Source organism: Helianthus annuus, chromosome 16, assembly GCF_002127325.2.
Source record: "Helianthus annuus cultivar XRQ/B chromosome 16, HanXRQr2.0-SUNRISE, whole genome shotgun sequence".
In the NCBI taxonomy this organism is placed as follows: domain Eukaryota; kingdom Viridiplantae; phylum Streptophyta; class Magnoliopsida; order Asterales; family Asteraceae; genus Helianthus; species Helianthus annuus.
In genome coordinates this window covers 154,787,644-154,793,643 of record NC_035448.2, presented here as the reverse complement: position 1 = coordinate 154,793,643, position 6,000 = coordinate 154,787,644, and positions in this window count along the sequence as shown.

The following is a 6,000-nucleotide window of genomic DNA, read 5'->3' as shown; positions in this document are numbered from 1 at the left end:
TTAGATTTATTCAACCCGTACAAATCACGTGTTTTTATTATTTGGTATATAAAATTACATTTATTCAGTACAATACATGGGATTCTTAGAGATATAATTTTAATATATAAAATTATATTTGTTCAACCCCTGTAATAAACGAGATTTTTAAAGAATAATTTTTTTAATTTAGTATATAAAATTATATTTAGTCAACCCGTGTAATACACGGGGTTATAACCTAGTTAAATTAATATAAATTATTTATACAAAAATAATATCGCATAACATGTTTTGCCACATATATTCGGTATTCTACAATATTTATGTCAAAGAATCGAAACGACCCAAAGAGAAAAACAAATTGGATGTTGATATATTTTCTAATTTATATTTAATATAAATAATAACTAGGTTAGAACCCTGTGTATTACACGGGTTGAATAAATGTAATTTTATATATTAAATAATAAAAAAGTTATATCTTTATGAACCCTATATATTGTACGGGTTAAATAAATATAATTTTATATATCAAATAAAAAAATATATCTTTAAAAACCATGTGTATTACACAGATTAAATAAATGTAATTTTATATACCAAAATACTAAAACGTCGTATCTTTAAAAACAAATTGGATGTTGATAGATTTTCTAATTTATATTTAATATAAATAATGACTAGGTTATAACCCCGTGTATTACACGAGTTGAATAAATAAACTTTATATACTAAATAATAAAACAATAATCTTTAAAAACATCCTTTATTGCACGGGTTGAATAGATGTAATTTTATATATTAAATAATCAAAAGTTATATCTATAAGAATCATATTGTACGGGTTGAATAAATGTAATTTTATATACCAAATAATAAAAAATTTATATCTTTAAAACGACGTGTATTACATGAGTTAAATAAATGTAATATTGTTTACCAAATAATAAAAAAAGTTATATTCTTAAAAACCCTCGTGTATTACACGGATTGAATAAATATAATTTTATATACCAAATAATAAGAAAATTGTATTTAAAAAAAACTAATGGATAAAAATATAAAAAAAATCCATTTTGATTTAGAAAGATTTTTTTAACAATAGATAAACCCGTGTATTACACAGGGTTTTTAAAGATGTAACTTTTTTTATTATTTGCTATATAAAATTAGATTTATTTAACCCGTACAATACACAGAGTTTTTTTTTAATATAACTTTTTTATTATTTAGTATATAAAATTACATTTCTTTCACCCATGAATACACAATGTTTTTTAAAAATATAACTTTTTTATTATTTGGTATATAAAATTACATTTATTCAAACCGTACAATACACGAGGTTCTTAAAAATATAACTTTTTATTATTTAATATATAAATTATATTTACTCAACATGTGTTATAAAAGAGGTTTTTAAAAAAATATTATTTTTTATTTACTATATAAGATTATATTTATTAAACCCGTGTAATACACGGGGTTCTAACCTAGTTATTAATAAAAAAAGAGTAAATTACATTTTACGTCCTTTAACTTTGAGCCAAATTGTAGGTGATGTCCTTTAACTAACGAAGTTACAGTGGATGTCCTTTATTTTACTTTTTCTCAACAGGCGGCGTCCTTTTGCCCTAATCCTGTTAATTTTTTCTGTTGACTCTTAACACTTGTCACTCACATGAGGGCATAATGGTTATTTTTAACTTAATAACTAAAACAAATTAATTAAAAAATAATATATATTAACAACAAATTAAGAGAAAATACCCATTATGCTCTCATGTGAGTGGCGCGTCTTAAGAGTTAACATGAAAAGTTAACTGGGCTAGAGAAAAGGACACCGCTTGATGAAAAACAGTAACATAAAGGACATCCAGTGTAATTTTGTTAGTTAAAGGACAGAGCCTACAATTTGGATCAAAGTTAAAGGACGTAAAATGCAATTTACTGTCAAGCCCAATTTGATCTGATGGCCACAACGCCATTTCGTTCGGTTGCAATCTAAAGAAACAACGAAAGTTCCACCGCCATTCCGTATTTTCCAGTTAGGTTCGTATACGGTCACACTGTCATCGGCGTCATCACGACAAAGATGACGGTGGCGATATAAAGAAATAATGAAAATCTTATCTGTTTTATTTCATAGAAATCGATACACTTCTGTTAACAACTACAACGATTAGTTAAAACAATTGGTAAACAACGAGATGGATGTTTGGTTGAACGGTTGATGTTACGAGGGTGGACGGTTCTGGTTGCGGCGAGAGAGATCTAAGCGCATGTCACACCCTGATTTCCACACGTTTCACCGGTGGGCCCGGTGGGGGATTACCGTGACGTAGTTGGCAACAATATAGTCAAACCACACAATATTTAAATGCACAGCGGAAGCATAAAGATAGATATATTTCAACTATCGAATGTAATATCCAAGTATCACAAGTAGTCGAAATGAATCCACAGGGGATCAAAATAAAAATAGAAATATTGTTCAACAGATAATGGCATCCCAAGCTTGCGAGACTCTAACGATGCTAAGGAGTGGCCAGCCTATTTCGTGTAGAACCTGCATTTAATCTTTTTGGGGAAAATACGTCAGTTTACACTGGTAAATACATTCAACTGACACTTTTGTAAGAGGTTTAGTAAAATTGATTTGAATGCACAAGGCACAAACTCTTTATAACTTGGGATAATTAATCAATTAAATCTTGTAAAAAAATTACATGTTCACTATGCGTTCAGTCGCCCGAGTCGTGTCGGGTTTAAGGTTAATAGACACGCCACAAAGCATAAAGCCATGGCGGGAAAACCAACGGTTATACCTTTATAAATATAGACATATTGTCGGGTGTACGCCTACACCCGCGTGTCGAGGTCGTGGCCATTTCATAAAATGATGCCAAGGATATCCGGGACATGGTCATTAAGCTCCCAAAGGCGTAAAGCCAACAAAACAAATTTTTAAACGGGTCACATTGATAATACCCAACTACTAATGAGTTGGGGTCAATTGCCCGACCAAGCGGTATTTTTATATACCGTAACCCAAGCCCGTATAACGGAAAATAAGTTAAAAGTATTTACCTGAGCAAGTAATAACCTCAATAAACAAATGCAAGTATCTTTTACTGGTCTCCTATTCTGGAACGAAGGTTTATAACAACCTATTAGAATCCTAACGGGTCTTTAACTTAGCCTTAGCTTAGGCCGGTCAGTTTCAAAGGATAATTACGGTTTAATCGCGTGAAAGGCGAAAAACCGGGAATGGAATGTGGTTTGGACCCAACAAGTTTGAAAACTTGTTTTACATGGGTAATATAACCACACTCTGGATTTTGAAGTAAAAACGATAAGGTTTGACCCGTTTCGGCTAGTTTATGTAAACTAGTTACATAAACCGAACCGTACGCATAAAAGGCGTAACGGGTAACCGTAAGAGTCCTACACAGGTTTCCTAAGTTAATATGCTCTAAAGAGGTTGTGGTATCAGTAGGATACCTTCCATTATGCCCGTAACGAGTTTAATCCCAATATACGCCCCGTAAGGGTATTTCGGTCATTTTAAAGATTATAAGAGAGGTTTCTGAGTTTTACAGGAAATCTGAGTTTTCCAAACAGTTTATAAAGTTCAAAATACTTTATTTATTATTTAAAATCAGTAGCAACTGGAATCGGGTCAAAATACCATGTAGGACTCAAGTTATGTCCGAAAAGGGTATATTCGGTATTTACCGAATCGATGCCATAACCGCAGGTTATGAGCAGGTTAAAAATTATTAAAAATCTTTAAAAATCCCAAAATATTATTTTACATCAGTTTATAAAAGGTTTGGTGTCGAAATTTGGGTTTAGATAGGCTTTATGCTAATTGCGCCGTTTAATTACTAAAGTTTCCGTAATTGCGCTATTTAGCATAACTCCTATTCTAGACCTCGGATTGACGTGAAATTTTTGGGACATGCTTAGAAATCAGTAACTAAGGTTATTGTCCTCTCACATGTCCAAAATTCTCGTTTTAAAGTAAAAAGGGCGTTATGGTCAACTTTTATGCATTTAACAGAAATGTGCAAAAGACTCGGACAAACAATGAACCGGTCACAGAGGGTTATACCATCATGTAACCTGGTTCTAAGAGAGTCCTAGGGCATATCTAAAACATACCAAATCGGGTCAGAACTGAAGTCAAAGCAAAAGTCAAAGTTTTGCGACTTTCGGTTCCGAACCGGGTCAAAACAGTAAATGGTCGGATCAAACAAGCTTAGACCAATTATAATACTTATTATCATGTTTTATGAGTGTCAAAACAGGTTACACGCCATCTACATTACTGATTATGCATAAAATCGAAAGTTAGCATTCTGTTGACTTTTTCTAAGCAAGTTTGACTCGACATTTGGACTAGTTAGAGTGGGAATCAGAGGGTGCCCTTTTAGGGGTTTAAAGCCCACATGATTACTAACATATAACTACCTTTGATTCGGCTAATCACTGGACCATTTGTGATTAACCGTTAAGTCAACCGTTAATTACGACGGTTTGACTTTTAAGTTATAACTAAGCAAAACTTAACCAAGAAAGGGTGGAGCACACTTACAAGAGTCCTATGCACGACCAGGGATGGGTAGTGAGAGTTCTTGAGCTCTAGAAGTGATCAAGAAAGCAGTTGAAGGTGTGAAGAACAATGTTGCTACATAAGGTCCTTTTATACTAGTTTAGGATGCATAAGATCATCACAACAAGGCCTACAAGTGTTCTTGGATCACAAACATGTGTCCCTGAGTGCTAGGGGACGTTTAGGGGGCGCCCATGCTCTCATTATCGCTCAATAAGTCGGTTAAAACACTCAACAGTGCTTCTGTCTGACTTTTCTGCATCTGGGGCATTGACGCGGCCCGCGTAAGAGATTACTTAACTTTTACGCGGCCCGCCTGAATCCATATGTCAGAGCCCATATCTTTCCTGTGCTCGCGGCCCGCGTAAAGTCCCTTGTTTCTTTAACGCGGCCCGCCTGAGACCTGTTTTTCAAGATTTTCAAATCTTTTTAATTATTGCACTGGCCTTTAGCGATTCGAAGGGGTAACTTTGCACTTTGGGCCTCGTTTATTTACGCACAAGGGCCCCGTGACTTTTACCCGCGCCGTTAAGTCCTCGGTTAGTTTATTACTACCCGAAAGTCCTAACTTTTAAAGTTGACGCTTTTAACCCCTCGCATACGAATTCGATCATAACTTTCTCGTTTTAAAACGGAACCTTGCGAAATTTATATCGTACATTCTAGTGAGCGTAATTTACTGTTACAAAGTCTCGGGTTCGTTAAAGGGTCACTCAGAGGTATAATTTAAACATGTTGACACATTTAACCCCCTGTAGTTTGTAATCTCTCACTTTCTTCCGCATTTCGTCCCGTACGATCCATGATTCATTCGTTTGAAGGTACGAGCATCATTTAGGGTTACTGTACAGTATATTTATCCCTCGTTGACACTTTAAACCCTCGAATTCACATACTTTCTATGTTTGTCAACTTTAGTCCTTGTTTAGCATTTATTACCACGTGTAAACCTATGACACGTGTCAAAACATTATTGGACGCAAAATTTCAAGGTGTTACATCCTCACCCCCTTAAAAGAAATCTCGACCTCGAGATTTATTGAAATAAATGAGGGTACTTTTCTTTCATCGTGGACTCTACCTCCCACGTATACTCGGGACCTCTACGGGTATCCCATTTTACCTTCACTATCGGTATATACTTCCTGCGAAGCTTCTTAACCTGTCGATCCTCGATCGACACAGGTTTTTCAACGAACTTTAAGCTCTCATCGATGTGTACATCTGTATGCGGTATAACCAGTGATTCGTCAGCGAAACACTTCTTCAGGTTACAGATGTGGAACACATTGTGGATACCACCGAGCTCTTCCGGTAAGTTTAATTTGTAGGCAACCGATCCGACCCGTTCGATTACCTCGAAGGGTCCAATGTATCTCGGGCTTAACTTGCCTTTCTTA